The sequence below is a fragment of the Hetaerina americana genome, unplaced genomic scaffold, assembly GCF_022747635.1.
Source record: "Hetaerina americana unplaced genomic scaffold, ioHetAmer1.1.p SCAF_20, whole genome shotgun sequence".
In the NCBI taxonomy this organism is placed as follows: Eukaryota; Metazoa; Arthropoda; class Insecta; order Odonata; family Calopterygidae; genus Hetaerina; species Hetaerina americana.
Genome location: NW_027286764.1, coordinates 8,479,930 through 8,501,057, shown reverse-complemented (window position 1 = coordinate 8,501,057; position 21,128 = coordinate 8,479,930). Strand labels below are relative to the sequence as shown.

Sequence of the window (21,128 nt, the reverse complement as noted above, 5' to 3'; positions counted from 1 at the left end):
AATAGATATATTAATAATCACCGACCAATAAAGTTTATTACTCGGTCCGTTGTCCTGACGCAGCGTTACACCCATTATTAAAACTCATGAAAATGTAAATGGCTCAAGCAACACTGTAGGCAGCTGGTTCCATTCAACAACACTCCTGCTTAAAAATGAATATTTTTCCTCATTTGTTTTTTTGCGTTCTTATTTAAATTTAAAAATTGTGGTCGCTTTTTCCCTTGAAACTTGGTTTTTCAATCTCTATTAATAAAAGCATACACTATTGGAGAGTGAATTAAGGATAATGAAAGCTTGCAAGGTCTTAAAAGAATCCATACTCTAATGTCTCATACGATATAGAGAGGAGGGCATTGTTCTAAACAGAGAATCATATTAATATTCGGATTGCCATTTTGAAAAAATGCAAAATGTCCCTGAATTTGTCAATGCAGGGAGACCGTTTAGTGCCGATATGCAATCCTTTCCCTGACTCTTCAACGCACTCCTATCGTTACCCCTCCAGCACTGTCTTCAGCATTCCAACGCAAATGGAAATGCTCCCATGGCTCTTGCTCTCCCGCTTACCTATACTATCTACCATCAATCCTCTCTTCTCCTCCAACATGCCCAGCACCCCTGAATTTGTTTCCCATCTCTATCTTCAGATGAGTGCAACGCAGCTAAACGCAAGGAAGAGAAACGAAATGAATTACACTCACTTTTGAACAACATTCTTCCCCTCACCTTCCTCAGTGAAAGACACAAGATTATCTTTTCGACGAAGGGATTCATTTAGTCCACGCATTTGCTCTCACAGTTTCTCCCGGACCATATCGTTAATCAAGCGAAAGTTCTCTCGAGCTGGCGGGGCAATTACCTCCCAGGGGTACTGGCCACGTGGGGCGCGTGCCCTCCCGGCGCAGAGGAATGACAAAGGCGCACCCGCGGCGTCGAGGCCCTCGGAGGAAGCGCCGGCGCCTCGTTCGGCCCTCGCCATGTTGCCCGCGTTATCTCGTCGATTGGACCCCCGACACCACACGCACCAAGTGAAAGACGCAGCGGGACAACTGGGAAAAGATGGAAAATCGCTCATGAAAGTGAGAAGGCTCATACTCTCCAATGAAATGTTTCCATGCGCGTATTTCGCTAAAGAATTCGTGTAATTTACTTGTTGCTTTTAAAATTTTTAATTTCACAGTAAAATGTGTTGTCTCATGCGTAACTTTATGAAATTTGCATAACATTTTGAAATGAAATGAAATAATTGACTTTGTAATTCCACACACTTTATTTTAAAAACACGATTTCGACGTTGAACGTCGAAACTTGGGTCGTGTTTTTAAAATAAAGTCTGTGGAATTACAAAGTCAATTATTTTATTTCATTTCAATATTTCGTAGTAAAATTTCGCTGACCCGAAAATTACACATTTATTTTGATGAGAGTTATCAGAAGAAGAAACCAATTTCTCGGTGGGTAAAAAATTTGAAAATTTTCACTAAACGGAATGCAATAAAAAATCCATACACATAGAGAAATATGTTAAAGGGAATTTCTTGACAAAAATGGGGAACTTCCAATTCGGCGTCTAATTCGCATTGGCTAGGTCGTCCTCACCTTCGCTGTCGGTGGAGGTATAACGGAAACGAGGAGAGTGTGGAATTATGGGACGGAATACAGCAGAGAGTTACGATTGAGAGAACTATATTTCCATTATTTTTCGCAGGGCTGACAAGTATTATTCCTTTCTTATAGTTCTTTCTGGGAAATACTTAAAATGAAATTATCACAGACTTTTCTTCACTTAAATGATATCGATGCTCCCCCCGGATTCAGGCATGCGAAGACGAGGCCCGGAGTTAGCGCTGGGGCCCGGGTGTGAGGGGCCCCACGGGGGGCGGAGGGAGCGGCGCAGAAGAGGGGAGGCTTGCCTCCCTCGCGTCGCCAGCTGACCTACGGCACGGGGCCAAGGGCGTGCGGAAGGGCAGTGCACCGAATTTGGCGCGGATTAGGACGCCGAGGGACGTGTATGCAGAGAGAGGGATGCGCCCTTTCATTACTCCCGCGCAAGTTATTCCCGTCCTCCGCGAGATGGAAGGCGACGAGTTAATTCGAGGATCGCTTGTTTGCCGTCAAATGCACTTGGTGCCTGCCGGAAGGAGGGCCCCGCGCACCAGACGGCGGCGCTGTAGTTAACGCGTTTGGAGCCGGGAAGTGTTATTTAGACGAGCCAAAGAGGAGCGGATGGAAGGGACGCAGGGGATGTGCTCTCCGAGTTAGTGGGGCCCCTCTTCGGAAGGATGGGTTCCTCCGTCGCCCCCTCAGGGCCGGCCGGCACCGGGGACGGACTCGCTGGAGCCAGGCGGAGACCGAGTGGGAAAAATGAGGGACGACTGGCCACCCAATGCTCTTTCGTGCACACTTCAAGTTAAGCATTTTGTTCGAAATGTACATAAATAACGATACAGCGTCCATGTTTGTTGAATATACCCTTGCCCCCTATGAAAGTAATTACGTATTGATTAAGAGAAAAATTGCTCCATAATAAAAAAAGTTTGGTGTAAAATAGACTCTGGAGTACATTTTCCAAATGGTTTGCAGGCATTGCTGAGTGAATTGTAAATTCAGTGCGACAAATATGGGATGAGAATCAATATTAATAAAACAAAGATTATGCGATTTTCTAGAAAGAAAAAGACTTAACTAAATATTAAAATAGGAGGGCAAAAACTGGAGTAGGTACAACAATTTACGAATCTCGGAAGTGTTTAGGACCAACTCGGTCAAAATAGTAGGGACGTAAGGAGAAGAATTGCGCTAGGAAAAGAGGCTTTCTCAAAGAGGGAGTTGATGAGAGAGACGTTGAATAAGAATATTAAGAAAAGACTCGTAAAAACTTTGATATGGAGCGTAGCGGAAACGTGGTCATTGAAAAAGGAGGAGAAACGTAGATTGGAGGCTTTTGAAATGTGGGTGTGGAGAAGAATAGAGAAGGTGAAATGGACAGAGAAGGAAATAAATGAGGGAGAACGTGGTATGGGTGGCGAAGAGAGGGGTTTGTTGGGAGAAATTCTAAGTAGGTAGGAAAAATGGATGAAGGGCGTATTGAGCAGTAGTGGGATGTTGAAGACTGTAATTGAGGGGAGAATTTAGGAAAACTTTATTGACAACTGATTAATTATACAAATAATCATTTATGAACAAATAGAAAAGGTAATCTCTTTCAATTTTACTTAACTGTTCATTGTTATGAAAGATACTTCTTTTCCTAGTCTCATGAGCACTTTAAAATGCCAGATTATTTTCCATGACTTCAATATTTCTCTGAATTAAGAATTTCTCCAAAAAATAATAATCAGCAGTGGCCAGCAAGTATCGATGCATGGAATAGTCATTTTTGTAAATTACCTATTGACATATTATTGTCGAAATGATTTTGAATCGCCAACGGGTTAGTGTTTACTTTGTTGAATATGATACCCGAATAAGAATAAGGGAACATGGCCACACTGCACTAGACGGAGAAAAAGGGGAGGTATCGTTAAAGGAAGTTTGTTCGGGTGGGTTGGCAGAGGGGAGTGTCAGCGGGGGGGGCGGCGAGGCTTACGGAGGGGAGAAGGAAAGATTAGGAGAGAGGCGAAGGCAGAGATCTCTGTTGATGGCCCGGATCATTATTTTTGATCCGTCACTTGAAGGCTCCAGGGGTTGGGGGTGGGGGGGAGGAGAGGCGTGTCGGGGGGGGTGACCCGTGGAGGGGGCAGACCCCTGGGAGTGGGAAGTGGAGTCCGCGGGGCGAATGGGAGAAGGGATTATTAATGCGGGGTGAGGGAGGTATGGAGGGCGAGTGGGCTTCGAGACGTTGTTAGACTGCAGAGGCTGGATGGATGGCTTCGGAGGCCATCGTGACCGACAGCGAAAATAACGACGGCGCCCTTCTGACAAGTATTTAGCCAATGGCGGATTACGTCGACGGGGGAGCAAAACTGAATCGATATGAAAGTGACACATAAAGAACTTGAGGAGAAGCCCGCGGAGTTTTGCGATTGAAAGACGTCTGCCAATTGCAGGCGAAGGCTCGTTGTCACGTCTGAGAGCGGGAGTTGCCCTGAATGCGGCGCTAGTGCGTTGACCGGGTGCGTGGGATTGAATGCGTAGTGCCTGGAATTTTTGGATCATTGCTGAAAACCTTCCTTGTGCTTTTATTCACTTGTCTTTAGTGGAATCGCGTAAGTTATGCGTTCCTATTTATTGACTTCATGCTGCAACGCATTAAGATGTGTCAGCACAAGACAATTCAAAAACATTTCAGAGGGAATCGATAATAACATTCTAAAAAAGACAAAAAAGTGAATGGTTGGTATCCAGTCATCCATTAAATTATATAATATACAGTGACTGTCCAGAAAGGAACTTCTGTGTAACTTGAGAAGTAGTGGGATTAGCCGAATGATCGCTGCACACAGTAGGTCGGTTCGCCTCGAACTGCAGTGGTTGGAACGTCGCGCCGCTTGTCGTTTTGAGTCAAAGTAATGAGTCAGAATGAACAATGCAATTTAAATTCCCGCAAAATTGGAAGTTCCTTCAATGTTAAGACTTTTATCGATAAAAAAAACTTCAAAGCTGCTGAAATTCGTCGGGAAATTTTTGCTATGTACGGATCAAATGTGATCAACGGTAGTGCGTCAGTGATGTTGATGGTTTAAGAGTGACCATAAATGTCCATGATGATGAGAGAAGGGGCCGCCCCCTTCTGTGATTAATGCAAACGTTCGTGGAAACCGGAGTTTTGCGTTACCTGAAATCTTCAGAAAGTTTTCCTCAGATTTATGCGTCTCTGTTGCATGGGGATACGACTGAAAAGTTTGGCTACTGCATGTTTTGCAGTCGTCTCGAGGAGGAACTTCCAGATGCCGTCATCGGCTGGCTACGATTTATGGCGGTAGAATTTTATGATGAAAGAATTTTTGAAAACTAGTTTAGAGATAAGAATTCTTAAAACTATTGGGCAAATAAGCATCAAAATAGTAGAGGCAGGTAGTTTTGAGATGAAAATAATAAATGCTCACCATCTATTTGTGTATTTCGTATGGCATCACGGAGGTTACTTTCTGGAAGCCCTCTAACCAAGACAATATCTCAACGCGAATCATTACAAGTTGACGCAAATCCTTAGAGCGTTTTTCCAGATATATATTTTCGCATAATATGTACAGATAACGCTGTGAATTACATGAAGGATGATTAAATTTCCGACTCATGGCAGTCTTACACTATTTTGTTGACATATTTCAATGCTGTTGTATCAATTAAGTGTTCGGAAGACAAACGTAGGCACACAAAGGCCAGCTTATTCTTAACATTTTGCGAAATTTAGAAGTACTGAGCCTCTTTAAATAATTATCAATCCAAGTCGAGGATTGGCGATTTTGCACCCGGCCTTCATCATTGTCATTCTAAAACCAATATGTAATTCACGTGACTTTCAGTAAATTTAACTGGAATTTAGATTTTGCATCAATTGTAGAAGGTGATTATTTGCAAATGGCCGATAGTTCGACAGAATGGGCATCTGTGAACCTCGAGGGCCTTCGTTGAAGCGATTGAACAGAGTGCCTGAGACATGAGTTGACTTACTCTTACCTCCCGCTTCCCTTGTCCATTGTGCTCCTGCATTTCATAGAACGCATTTGCCCCCGTTCTACCACTCTCACTGGATAATATGGCATCTTGATCATTGATTTCCTCTCACCATAATTGCTGCTATTATGTATTCCGAGCCGGCGATCAGCCGAACACTCAAACATTCCACGAGAGGATGACGACGCGGGTTTCAGCACGGTCGTCGGTCGCATTCCAGGACATTTTTCGGAGGTCATCGATGAATTGAACCGCTGAACGAACCCTGTCTCCTTGGAAAAGCCTCTTCACGCAGCGAAATAAATGACAAGCAAAACGTGATACGGGGGTGAGAGGGAAAGATGGAGAAAGCAGGAGTCAAAGGAGGAGAGATTCAAAGGATTTGAATGGGAATGAAATAGAGAGCATCTGGGAATGAGCGAGATGATGGGAGGGAATGACGGCCTGAGGGGGAGGGAATGGAAGGGGAACGGGATTAATGACGTCCCCTGGATTAAAATGGGAAGGAGGCGGATGAAAAAGGGGGAGGAGAAGGAAAAAGGCAGGGTGGCGGCGAACGGTTTCGTGTTGAACGAATCTGTAATGGAATCCACAACCCCGGAAAATAGTATAACGGAGACATCAGCGTCCGAAATGATAGTCCGATTCTGTCAATTCATAGTGTTTTTCATTCCGTGCAAAAATTATAAATTCATATCTGAAAATTTAATTCACGCTAATCACATCATCATTGGTAGTTAAATCCTAGGATTGGTTGACTGTAGCCCTCCATCCTACCCTATCTGATTCTAATGGGCTTACTCCCTGGTATTTTTTACACTGTACTTTCTTCTTTATTTGTCCCATGTATTTATTCCTCTCGGGACTTATTATGCGTGATTAGCATTAAATCCATCGAACGAAATTTTATTTTTTCAACTCTCCAGTTTTCTACTAAAAATTGATTTTGATGTGTTAAAAAACGAAAATGCCTGTTGGTTCTAATGTCAAATTATCCTGTTTCATGGGAATCGGAGATTTGGCTGAATTATATATTATTTATTCATGAATTATTATTAATGATGAATTATATATATTATATGCAGATGGATGGGGAGCAAAATAAAAATTTCAAACAGACTTTTAAACGAGTGTGAGTGGTGATTAATAGTCTAGACAAATATTCAAAGTGGGAGTAAGAAATCCAGAGAATTTAGAACTTTTCAAATAATCTGAAGTGCGAGGATCTTACGACAGCCAGTTCGATTGAGGCACTCTACCTTGGAGTAGTCCATACAGAGAGGCGACTCCTAACACCTTAATTTTCCTCTTCCCTTAACCTTCGTTATTTCATTCCACTTTAATATTTAAAGGAAGAAAAAAATCATTGATATGAAGATCGTTAAAGGGCTTCGTAATATACAAAGTTTTACCGAGCAACCATCTGGGAAGATATTGAGATTTACAAAAAGGTCTGCTACTCAGCATTAACCAAGTTAGGGTCATAAACTTCCGAGAACTTTAATAAGGCGGCTGAAATCAGGAAAAACTCGAACAAAATTTCAAATTTTTAAATGCCTCCTGTTGCTTGCCGAATTGGTATAGCTCATGCAAGAAGCACCGTCCTGCCTTCAGCTAAATGAAACCGTAGTTTTGATGCGGCTTCATGAATTACTGAAACATTAAATTTTATGTAAAAATATAAGGTCCGCCCCAAAGGTAGGAGAACTTTATTATTCCCGGATAGGCGGATGGACGGGCGGTGGTTTTTCTGAGTCCGAGGGAGAGGAGTCTCAGGAAAGGCTCGAGGCCGACGGCAGCCGATGGCCCCCAGCCTTTACGGAGTGCGAATCGTTCGTTTGCGAAACCTCTATAACGTGAACTCTTTACGTTCCGCCAATGAACCAGTTTTTGGAACAGCGCTACGCAATCAAATTTTGATTTAAATTTGGAATAACCGGGAGAGAGACTCATGCCATCCTCAATGCAGCAAATGGTGATAACGACATTGGTGGATGGGGTGTTTTTGAGTGGCACAAATTATTTCAGGAGAGTGGAGAAGATGTTGAAGACGTCGAAAGTTCAGGACACCCTTGGACCTCAAAAAGTGACGAAAATCTTGCATGAACGAAGGATTTCTTAGACAGCCATCGCAGGTCAAGGGTTCGAATTATTTCTCATAAACTTGGTATCCCTAAGAGTGATGTGCATCCACTTTTCATGACCGAGAACGTGGGCACCAGAAAGGTGTCTGCGAGGTTGGGGTCGGGAGTGCTCTCGGACGAACAAAAGGAAACTCGCACGCGGATCTGCCAAGAGTCTCTCGACCCCGCCTCAGCCACCCCACAGCCCAGACGTTGCCCCACCACACTTCTTACTCTTCCCCCACTGCCTCAAATCAGTGCTGAAAGGACGTCACCACGGCTCGGTGAAAGCGTTACAACAGGCCGTGACGAGGGAGCTAAGCAGCATCCCGGGCGCCGCCTTCCAGAAGGCGTACGAGGCGTGGAGAGCCCTCTGGCAGCGGTGTGTCGACGCACACGGGTGCTACTTCCAAGACTTTTTTACGAATTTCTCAATTCTGACAATACATTTTTTTCGACTCAATCAAACTACCTTTGGGACGGATCTTGTATTAACTACAATTTGTTTGAAGAAACATTTTTTTTTAATTAAATGAATTCCCGAAATAAACATCGGTCGAAAGTGGAGAACTGGCGTCGCCATGTTAACTTTTAGTAAGAGCGCGTAGATCCATGAGGCGTGCATATCTTGACCTCGAAGGACGAAATGATGTCCGCTATCATTCACATCTCGTCCCTCCCCGCCAACTCCCTCGACACTCTCGTGAGTCAGAGGGGGGTAAAGCCTTCTTTTATCTGCTCTTCACTTTAAGAATCCCTTCCTATGGCACCTTCCTCGCCCCTGCTTCGACCCTATCCCCTCAGCATCTTGCCCTCAGGCTACTACTCATCTTCCTTCGACGCGTGCCTCTTTACGGTCCGGAATTTTCCACGGGCCACACAAAATAGGAATGTAATACCAATAATAAGCAATTACGATGCAACACGGTTGAAAAAGAACAACTTAAAATCAAATGAATGATTTTGAAAGATGTACTTTATCAATTTCAAATCAACGAGACTCCTTATGCCGATTCCATTCCACACGACAGGCGTAATAATGACAAAATGTCTCTACTGGGGAGAGATTGAGAATAAACAATCTCCTTCTTCGCCTAATCTGTCGTAATTTACATGCGTAGATACGTCAACAAGCAAACAACGCCATGTGTAAAAATTTTGATCGTGGTTATGCAAAAAATACGTTACAAAATAAAGAAATATAATTCAAAGATTTCTTAGACAATAATTGGGTACAGTTTGAATATATATATATATATATATATATATATATATATATATGTGTGTGTGTTATATATATATATATATAATTATATATATATATATATATATATATATATATATATATATATATACTCATATATACAGAAACAGATATAAGGAAAAGGGATAGGAACACATATAAAGGACGAACACAATAAATTAAGTTAAGAGCATCCGCCCGGCAAGTGGAAAGATCCGAGGTTCGACTCCAGGTCAAGGAAATATTTTTACTCAAGTGATCCGTTCGATTCCGCCTTCCCCACCTTTATTGTGTTCGTCCTTTATATGTGTTTCTATCCCTTTTCCTTATATCTGTTTCTGTATATATGAGTATTTATTCGCCGTTTGGCGGGATTTCGTGTTTGAATGTATATATACTATATATATATATATATATATATATATATATATATATATATATATATATATATATATATATATATATATATATATATATATATATATTTATATTAATTTTGGGACAAGTATCAGGATATTGGATTGATATCCTTAAAGAGGAAACTCTCCGCAGCAGGAAAGAAACACCCATGTATAAAGGCGACGGGGTTTGAAAAACTTGCGAAATTGACTGGGAAATGATTATTATGCAAATATACGATATATTAGCAGTGAAAGGGTGATACATATCATGAGAACAATAAGAATAATTGTGTATTATCAAAATAAATTGTATTCAATTGCAATTTGCAATTTCATCGCATATTATTTCTTGCTATTGCTATTTGAGATTTACCATTCTTAGCTAGAAGTCTCAACTTTTATTAGTTTTCTCTTGCCTTTCGTGCTCCTTCATATTTAGAAAGGGGCGATATTTATTGAAAAAAAGGAATGAGACAGAACTCGACTCATGTTTTATGCGTGCCAAACCACTTTTCCGGACCTCACCCAGTAGAACCGCTCGGAGGGAGCAAAGTCCTCATTCTGGTGAGTTGGAGACGGAGAAATGGTAAATTACTATCCAGAAGCCTCGTTAAGACGAAATACCGATCGGGAGGGAATTCATAGCTAACAACCCCTTAATTGCTCACCACCTAGTACTAAGAGCTAGCTGAAAGACTGGTGCAATCCATTTGACACCTTATTTTCGAACGCTCATACGAGGGTTGCTATTTATAATTTCAGCCTAATAATGAAAAGGCAGTAATTTATTGTTGAAAATAGCTTTATTATTTTCCTAAGTATTCTCTATGATAATCAATACACTTTTGCATGTGCTTGAATCAATTTCCGTAACACTTTTTCCACTCCGATTGAGGTTCCTCCAAAACATGGTTTCTAAATGCATCAATGGCTTCTTCAGGCACCGGAAAACGTTGGCCACGGAATTTTTTCTGGAAAAACGGGAATAAAAGAAGTCAATTGGTACTAAATCAGGGCTGTATGGAGGATGACCCATCAATTCTTAAAAAGCTTTACATCCCACAACAATGAGCATAGATTAATAATCGTTGGCGATTTTAATATTCCCACAGTAGATTGGGATTCGTACAGTTTTATAAATGGAGGTAAAGACAAGGATTTATGCGAGTCCCTCATTTTGACGTTCACCTCAAATTCCCTACATCACTTACATTAGTCACTTCACCAACAAGGGTAAAGAACATTCTTGATCTATTAGCTACTAGTACACCCGAAAGGGTCTTAAATGTAGGAGTTATTGTTGGAATCAGTGATCACAGGGCTGTAAACGCTAAATTTTCCCTAAGCGTAGAAAAAGTTACCAAACCTAAGAGAAAAATTTATTTATTCAATAAAGCTGACTATTATGGCCTAAAACGTGAGTTAAACTGTTCCTTTCTTAGATTTGACGAGGATACCTGGAATAATTTTCTTGGGATAACACGTTCAGCAATATAGATATTCATGCCTAGTAAATATATAAGAGAGAATAAGGAACCCCGTTGGTACAACTCTGATGTTCGGAAATCACTAAGACGGCAAAGGGCGTGCCATGCCAGAATGAAAAACGTGGTTAAGATTCCTCCCCTGATAAAATCAACGAAACCTTACAGAATTACAAAGCATCTAGGTCCATTGCCAAGAAGGCCTTCCGGAAGGCGCTAGCGGAATTCAAAAGGAAAAAATGAGGTGAACATTTAAACGATAACCCAAAGATGTTTTGGTCCTACGTCAGGGAAGTACAGGGAAAAAATTCCACCGTAAACTTATTGAACAACGAAAAAAGGGGATAAAGTAACAAGTAGTTTTGATAAAGCCAACATATTAAACTCATTCTTTCACAGTGTTTTCAACAAATGCTCCCAGATTATACCAGCAAACCTTCCGAAAACATTTCTACAGCCAATGCATGCATTTGACTTTTCCACCCGCGGAATAGAGCTACTCCTTAAAAATATCGACCCCAACAAATCTCCGGGACCCGATGAGATACCGGCTTGCGTGTATACAGAACTGTCGTCTTAAATTGCTCCTTATCTCAATATATTATTTAAGAAATCATTGGCAAAAGAAAGCGTGCCAAGCGGCTGGAAGATAGCTTCTGTGACATCCATATTTAAAAATGGAGACCGGGAGGACCTCAGTAATTATAGGCCAATATCGCTCACCTCCATCTCCTGTAAGATTTTTGAGCACATCATTGTTAGTTCAATAATGAGGTACCTCGATAGCCAAGATTTATTGATTAATAACCAACACGGGTCCGTAAAGGTAGATCCTGCGAAACTCAACTCGCACTCTTTGTTCATGATATAATGCATTCCGCTGAAAGCAATATTCCAGTTGATGCGATATTCCTAGATTTTAAAAAAGCTTTTGATAAAGTCCCTCATTGCAAGTTACTCGCGAAGTTGGAAACTTATGGAATACACGGGAGTGTTATATGCTGGATTAGACAATTTTTTAAAAATCGTGTTCAAACAGTCGTCCTGGACGGTGTATCATCCGATACTGTTGAGGTCACGTCGGGTGTACCACAGGGAAGTGTCATAGGCCCCTTCTTGTTTATTATGTACATAAATGACCTCAGCGCCGTGGTTAATAGCAGGCTCCGTCTTTTTACTGACGATGCGGTGATTTACGGGGACATTCGAAGTCGCGATGAGAGTCACGTTAGCTAATGACCTAAATGCAATCCAGACTTGGTGCGACACATGGCAATTGGAATTAAATTTGAAAAAAATGCGTAGTAATACATTTTTGGGAAAAGAGTTACACCCCCCCATATAGTTACAACGTGAAACAAACAGAAATCGCGAGGGTAGATTCTTTTAAATACTTGGGTGTAACAATTACTCACGATCTGTCCTGGGGAAAGCACATACGGGAAATATGCGGTCGTGCTAATAAAAAAATTGGGATTTGTAAAAAGTGTGCTGGGTAAATGTGACGAAAAAGTGAAGGAACGATGTTTTATTGCCCTAGTCAGGCCCCACCTAGAGTATGCTGCCAGTGTATGGGCTCCTCAAGAGATAAATTTAATTTCGGAATGGGATCAAGTTCTGCGGAGGGGGGCTACATTTGCCAAAAATTGCTATGACTAACGCAGTAGCGTAACTACTTTGCTAGAAAATTTAGGCAGGGATTTCCTTAAACAGCGGCGGCTAAAATATAGATTAAACTTTTTAAAAACATTTAAAGAGTGGTCAATTTCCAATGACATCAAGAACATAATACGAACCCCAACGTATTACGGATGGAGGGATCACGAATATAAGATTAGAGAGATTGACTGCAAGACAGACAGGTTTAAATGGTCATTTTTTCCAAGAACAATAAGAGACCAGAGTGCTTGTAATCGAAATCCCCCAGGAGTCGGCTCGACATAATAAGTATTAACCTACAAGGTAGCGGCTGCGCAGGGTTATACGATTATATTTACATATTTTTTTTGCAGGTTCCGCTTACCTTTCCCCATCCATTTGAAAAACCCTAACCCCCTCATCCCTTACCCTTTCCTTTTGGTGCTGCACCCCCTGCCACACACCTTTATGGTGGCTTGTAGGGTATTGATGTAGATGTAGATTCGACGTTTTGGTCAGTCAATAGGTAGTTTCAGCCGATCCGTAAGAGCTTGCATTGTGATGATGAAGAATGATCCTTCGTTGCCGCTTCTTTTTCCGCATATCACCACGCACTTCTGGCAAATAAATGCTCGAGGACCCTTCAGAATTCGCGGTATTACAATGCTCTAACGGTACGGTTGCCACATGTCCAGTTATTCCGAAGAGACAGGCGATCATTTTCTTCTATATGCCCCGTGCACCAATCACTTTTGTCGGATTTGGCTCGTCTTGGAAGACACATATAGTGGTTCTCTGTTTTGTTTCGGGCTCATACGCATAGATACAACATTCGTCACCTGTGTAGATGTGATACACCATGATTGTATTTGTTGAGCATTTCTTTTCATCAGTTTACACGAGCATCTCTTTGAGCTTTAGTCAAATTATGCGGGATGCAATGCGAACAATTTTTTTTCGCAGCTAAATGTTCCTGCAATACCTTGTTGATGCTCGTCAGACTAATTCCCAAGGATGCTTCAACCTCACGATAAGTCACATGACTGTTTTCCTTTACTAGTTCTTACACAACATTAATATTTTCTGGCCCAACAACTGATTTTGGACGACCTTCACGACTTTCGTCGTTACGCGATCGGTGGCCATGATGAAATTCGTTAGACCAGCGGTTCGCAGTGGGAAAGGAAAGGGCTTCATCACCAAAAGTAGAAGTAAGGCGATCGAAGCACTTTTGTCTTGAGAATCAACGTTGGAAGTCGTAAAAAATCATCACACGAAAGTGTACACGAGTTAACTCCATTTTTTCACTTGGAGAAAATTTTCGAGCCACTGTTAAGTTACAACACAAGTTATGATCAAACGACAAAATGTTCTGAAGAAAGTTAGAGTTAAAAGGTTGAAACTTTCAGGTGGAAACGTCCGATGGCGCTTAAAGCACTTAGTGTTGTCAAGGCTTGAAGTATAAATAGCAACCCTCGTAGTAGTAGTATTTAGGGGAGGCGACCGACAGCTGAGGTCATTTGCGTCAAAGGGGATGGACAGGAAAGGATGAAGGGTGGAGAGAAACCCGGCGTCGGCATTAGCCTACTCTTTACGAAAGGCGCCAAGGGGTCAACAGCTTAACGTCCCATCCGACGGACGGCGTACTCACTCAAAGTGCCCTCCACAAAGCACCTCAAGTAGGGCTCGAGATACCTCAGAAAAATATTCAACACCGCCGGGATTTGAACCCGGGCCCTCTGGGTGGGAAGCTAGTACGTTAGCCCCCGCACCATCTCGATCCCCCCTGCAACCCTCGTATAACGGCAATGGTACATATATGGACATGCTCATGCCATAGAACACTGGTATAACATTAAAACGAAATTTATGACCGAGAGCCACTTTCGCTGCCTCAAACCATTCTAGGTTGCTAAATTTGATTATAAACATCGATCATTTCAGTAGTCTATGTGAATCTAACGCGAACACGTGTCGACATGCAATAGAACTTTGGAATATTTTTAATAAAAGTGATCCCAACCTATTTCTTCTTTAATAAGGAATTGTCTATCATATTCTATCTATTAATAGCACAACACCTCGTAATCTGACAAATTGTGTATCTATTTTATACTTGACTATCCATTGCACAAGAACACGTTATCTGGCAAATCCATTCCATTGATTCCTCTCACGTTCGTGCGAACTTGAAATATCTGTTTCCATAATTTGCGCCGTATTTTAAACGAATTTACACGTAAATAGTGAATTACAAAGCATTTTTCTACGCTCAAGAGCACCCAGATTCTTTAATATCTTTTCCCTTCGGAAACGAGTAGCAATCTGAAGTCCCGAGTGAAAATTATCCCTCCTCTTTGGGAAATAAATAATTCCATTCTATTGCTTTCCCCAAACCCCCCCCTCCCTTCCCCCGCCCGCCCCCGCAAGACGCCATCACACGGATATTTAAATTGAGCTAGCGATCAAAGTGCGAACGCAATCAGTCAGTCTGCGGTTTTAAATCAGTGGGGGAAGGCTCGGAGGGTGTGGGGGTAGGGAGGACATGAAGGCGCGGGAGATTTATTCGGTGGGGGCACGCCACGGAGCTTGGCCGTGGAGCCATTATCAAGCCGGGATGGAGCCAAGCAAGCCTCCCTTTATATTGACTCCTGCCCCCACGAGAAGAGATGCATATTCATATACTATTACTAAGTGCCAAGATTTTGAAAGCCTTTAATTTCCAAACGTTTCTTCTTACATTTCTATGTACATGTACTTGTCCGGTACTCAATGCTAAGAAATCTTAGAGCAAACAAATCTGATGAGAGAAACAGGAAGAAATTAGGTGATTTAAAAAAGTTCTAATGGGATAAAATCTAAAGATTCGGCAGTTAAATATATTTGAAATGTAAGATATACTAGCGCGTGTCTATATCTCGTAGATACTCGCTACTCAAAACTCCTGAGATCTATATAAAAACTCAGATAATTTCTCAAAATAAATATATATTTGATGCCGTTTTCTGTCTTACTAAAGCATTATGCGGTCATATAAATCGAAGAAAATAATTAAATATCACGTATCACCAAGTCAGCTGTTGATAAATCTTTACAATACATTTTATCGTAACATTCCTTCGTTTTAACTATTTGTAATTGTGTATACAATCGCCGATAGAAACAACATCACATTTCTCCTGAACATTAAAGAGCCAGGAATTAGCTTTCATGACTGGTCCGTTTGAGTTAATATTCACCAACATTTTAAATAGACCAATAACTACTTGGTTAACGAAACTGGCGACTACTTTTAGTTGGCTAAAAATACAGGGAAATTCTTTTTTATTCACGAAATGACTATAAAAGCTAACTAAAATTCCTTTAAGAAGGACGTAAATGTCGACAAGCGTATTTTAATTGGCTATACACATGAGCCCATGCACGGTTATACTGTGCAGAATAAAGGCCAATTTCTGCGTATGGTTCACGCCGGCAGTACTTTTGGAAATTCGTCTACGTTTCACATTACTTTATTCATTGGCGTCAATCTATTAGTAGTCGCGAGACCAAGCAGTCGCGAAATGCGAGCTCCCAGTCTTGGCCATTAACGAGTGGGTACCGACGGAGGGCACGGGGATGAGGGGGAGGCTAAGCGAGGTGGGGGAGGCGCGCCTAAGGCCGCCCTGGGGAACTGATTAGGTACCGCCTGCCGCCGAGGGACAGCCGGTCATTACTCCCGAGGTGGCGGCGTGAGGCAGCACGGAGGGAGGGAAACGAAGGCTCCACAAGTGAGTGCTTACGTTCCATTTATATGCATTACAAGCACAGTATTCAAATGCGGAGAGGAGATCGACAGTCTGCACTCAGGTTTGGGGTATTTTTGCGAACCTAAGATATGGGAGTGTATATTCATGAGCTGTGCTTAGATATGACAGGTTAATGTAGTGCTTTTTAAAGAGAAAACTGGTTTCAACACGTAGATATATATATATATATATATATATATATATATATATATATATATATATATATATATATATATATATATATATACACACACACACAAGGATATCTATAATAATGTAACGTGTCGAGTGGAAAGGAAATGAAAACATCTATGCGTAACTTGACTAGAATTAAAAAAACAGCTGTAGTAGTATTTAAAAAAGAACAGAAGGGGATCGTGATGTTACGGTGGCTATCTAGCTGGTTACTCACTGAGAGGGCCCGAGTTCAAATCCTGAAGACAACAACTATTTTTCAGTGGCATCCCGACCCCTACTTGAGGTGCTTTATGGAGGGTATTGTGAGTAAGCCGTCCGTCGGATGGGACGTTAAAATGCGGACCCCTTGGCACCTTTCGTTAAGAGAAGTAGGCTAATGCCGACGCCGGGTTTCTCTTCACCCTTCCTTTCCCATATATTCCTAATGGCACAAATAACCTCAGCTGTCGGTCACCTCCCATAAATATTACTAATACTGTTAAAAAAACAGGATATGTGATATAATGGGTACTCTCTAGTTTTATATCTAAATTATTCATGCACAGGGCAATGCTAAAAATGGTACTGTGGGGTATGGTTGAAAAGTGAAGGATGAATGGTCGCTTTGTCCTGCCCGAATTGAAAAGAAAAAGCGAGAAACGGAATTCGCCGTCACTTCATGTTGATATTCCCCATGAGGAAATATTGGTAAGCACATAAAATAAGGACAAATATTGGCTGAAAAATACCAATGCCACGAATAAGTGTTCCTATGGGTAATTAAACAACCTTTAATACCACAAAGTCGTGAATTTATACTCAACAAAATCTCCTAATGTAAATTAACCGTTAGAAAAACGTAGTTGCGCGAATACAAGGTATGTATAAAAAGTATCGGTAACAACGTTTTCCTAACGTGGGCGTGAAGTGCCGAAATCAGACCGTCAGTCAAGTGTGCGCATGGTTGGAGATCGTATTGGCATTGAAAAGACGACAGTGCACACCATTATCACTGAAAATTAGGCGATGCGAAAGATCTGCGATAAACTCATCTTCCCGAGGGTCTGCGGACGGATGATAAACAGCAGAGTCGAGTATCTGTTTGAGGAGACCTTATACCATCTATAACGGCATCGCGACGATTTTCCAACCCCTTTACAATCCAGACTTGGTGCCATGATAGCAGACTATTTCCTATTCCAAAAAGTGAAATTATTCCTCCAAGGACACCACCCTAAGTGCCGTCAATGAAGCTTTCACGCGTAACCTTGACTGGATTCCGCCTACCAGGGAGCCCTCGAGTCGTGGAAAAGCCGCACTTGCAAAATTTTGGCGAGGCTCAAGAAATGAACTTAATTTAATCAAGAAATAAGTTTGATTCATGGTACCAATTTCCGAAAGAAATCTATTTTTACGAAACGTCTCCTGATACTTTTTATAACAACCAAGTGTACATATATAAAGTACTAAAAACTGAGGAAAAATTATGTTTAAATATCCGTAATAATTTTGTACTTCCGCATTAGGATATATGTGCATCGCGATTTTTAAATTTTCATTTTTCTCATCATTGGCTATCCAAAAAATAGCATATACAAAGATAAAGGAATGTAAATGTACCAGGTCACGTGAACTACAAGCTGAGAGCGTGATTGGGAGAGCGATAGAATGGACGAGCGAAACCTAAGGGCGGGCGAGGGAACTACGCCGAAGAATCATTTCTCGAATACGCCAATGCGAATGACAGAGAAAGAACACCATTAGCATAGGATAGCTGAGCACATAGAAAGCCTTGGCAACCGAGTAATCCTAGAGCCCCTCTATCGTTGATGATGATGGCCAACTACATTTCCGGGTTGCTCGCGGCCCTTAAATCGAAGGGGGGAGGACTTAATGGGCGGCAGGACGATGACAAGAGGGGAGGGCCGATCACGCGGGGGCGGAGGCCATTCGTTGTGCTCGGGTGGGATTCGCGGCCCCCTGTTCCATCCCCCCCAAGGCAACCCAAGGGGTGGCCCTTGGGTTGCCTCGGAAGGGCGATAAGACCGGGATGAGGGTGCGAGGGGAGAAGAGAAGGGTGGAAGAGGCGGGAGGGCAAGTTCTGCGTGGGCCTAAGGGCTGAAAAGGAACCTTGAAGGGTTATAAAAGTAAGAATTGATAAAACGGCGCCCTTAGGAGTTGCCGGGTGATTTGTGAAACTCCCGGGAAGGGAAAGAATAAAAGAAATGGTTAGGTTCGGGACGCAGTTGAGTTTCCAGAGCAGGGAGGGGAGGGGGCGGGTGGTAGGTAGGGGGGGGTTGGAGGGAGGGAAGGAAGGAGGGGAGGGGGCGATTCTCGTCCAATCGCAAGGGCGATACTTCGATTCGGTATTTCTCGGGAAAACGAGACTGCTCCCGGAGATAAGCGGCCGCGTGTAAACTGTGACGTCGGTCTGGAGTGACCTTCGACCAGGTGAACTCCTCGTCCCCTCAGACATGGGATTCGCTGGATCAAATTATTTAATGCGTTACAATTTTAAAGCATGAAATGCTATAGTGGTAGAGAAATTCCGATTAGTTTTCATACCTCGATGAAGGGGATTAATCCGACCACAGCCCCTCGTGGTGGGGGATGGACACCTGACCTCGGAAGTGCAATTACAAGAGACAATGGATGGGATGCACTTCTGCAGCGAAAAGAAAGATAGCCTTGGTGAAGAAGGCATATTGAAATAAAAAGAATATTTTAGAAAACAAACATGTGCAATTGGAAATTATGAAATCCATTTGTGAAAACGTTTATATGGAGTATATTATTATATGGATGCAAAACTTGGACATTGGGATAGAGGGAAGAGACTCGGTAGGAAGCATTGGAAATGAGGATTTGGAGAGTGATAGCAAGAACAAGATTGGCGGAAAAGAAAATAACAAAGAAGTATTATGAAAAATCAAAGAGTAAAATATACTAATAAAAGAGATGGAAAAAAGGAAAATATGCCGGACATGTTCTGAGAGATGACAACTTTCTGGAAAATATAACGGAGGGGAAAATAATAGGAAAAAAATGAAGAGGAAGGCCAAGAAATCGATGTATAGATGATATGAAAATTACTCTGAGAGTAGCAACATACAAGGAACTGAAAAGAACGGCAGTGGAGAGAGAGACCAATGGTTCCAACGACAAGGCTCCGCCTTTAGAAGATTGCGGCATAACTGTTCAATTCCCGGAATACTGGGTACAATAGGTCACGCTTCTGGAGTGCAGCGATTCTCATTAAGATGCTCATACAGGGTTCGTCCGGAAAATAAGTGTACTGAGCTCAGGAAAAAAATGTATTACACTTTTACATATCTTAAGCTAATATTCCTCAAAATAGGACCCTTGTAAGTCGATACACTTTTTCAGCGGCGTTCCCATTCCTGGAACGCTCCCGCGAAGGCATCATCGGGAACCTCTCGAAGACTCGTCGTCGACCTCTTCTCTGCCCTCCACGAACATCTTGTGCCACCGAAAGATCATGTTTCTGGACATGGCTGACTCCCCGTAAGCCTGGTTAATCATACCGACAGTTTCGGTAGACGATTTCCCAAGCTTTACCGCAAATTTGATGGAATAACGCTGCTCCAAAAACTTCGGCATCGCGTTCCGTGACGTGGGTCGAAGCGTGGAGGTTCGCGTTAACAGAGCTCCTCACTACATCACAGCTCAGAGCCGACTGCCTTTTTCAGCGTCGCTTGCCAACACACCGCCCTCCAATCGCAGCCCGTCAGAGCGGTGCTGGGCGCGCCTGGAGCGGCGCGCCCAGCTCAGGAGTCAGTACACTTATTTTCCGGACAAACCCTGTGTGTGCATATAGTGTAAACTATCACGTCACTTCTTCCTCTTTTTTTTCGCAAAAAATGCTCCCACATCAATCTGCATGACTCCTTGAAAAAATACATAGGAGAAGGGTGATCGGTTCCTCCTTTTTGCTAGTGTATATAGACCAAGGAATATCATGATAAAAATCATCAAAAGCAGCAGAGGTTTTACCTTTAATACGTTAATTTATGGACATTTAAGAAAAAACAGATTGTAGGACTCCTTATACGATTATTAAATGTATTAGTGGTCGATGTAAGAAAGGGATGCCCAAAGTTAACGTGATAATTATGTGCATCGATCCACGCGTTCTTTTGTTTCCAGTTTTCTAGTGCTAGGAGACGAGACGCAGCCAGATTCTTAATAAATTTTCATTCCGTACTTCTCTGAAATTAGTTTAGGTTTTTGACTAAATGAAAACTGTTTAATACAAGAGAACTCATTAAGCAGAGAAGTTACCTGGTTCTTGGGCGGTTATTCGGCTCCGGTTGCAGACAAATGAAAATGGGGGAAGAGTCGGAGGAAAAGGTCGAACCTAACCTCACAAACACAAACGAGGCGTCCATCTTGTCATCAAAAGAGCACTGGCAAGGGACGCTGACGCCAGTGCTGTTCCACGCAAGGTGGAGTTGCGCAAATGAGAGACTCCTCGGGTTTTATATTCCTCATTCCCAACCCCATCTTCTTTGACTAATTAAAAGCCTCCAAAGGGTCCCTTTCTCCCCCCTTCTCCCGCTCCCTTCCCGGATCAGGAACAATAGGAGCTCATTAAGTGGCACAGAGGACTTTTTCCGAAATAATCGAGCAGA

The 21,128-nt window shown here is 42.3% G+C and overlaps 1 protein-coding gene across 1 annotated transcript in view; it reads left to right on the top strand.

Moving 5' to 3' along the window:
- LOC139688573 (uncharacterized) overlaps window positions 1-21,128 on the top strand; it is a 490,329-nt gene that overhangs the window by 308,838 nt on the left and 160,363 nt on the right. The gene's annotated exons all lie outside the window — the stretch shown is intronic.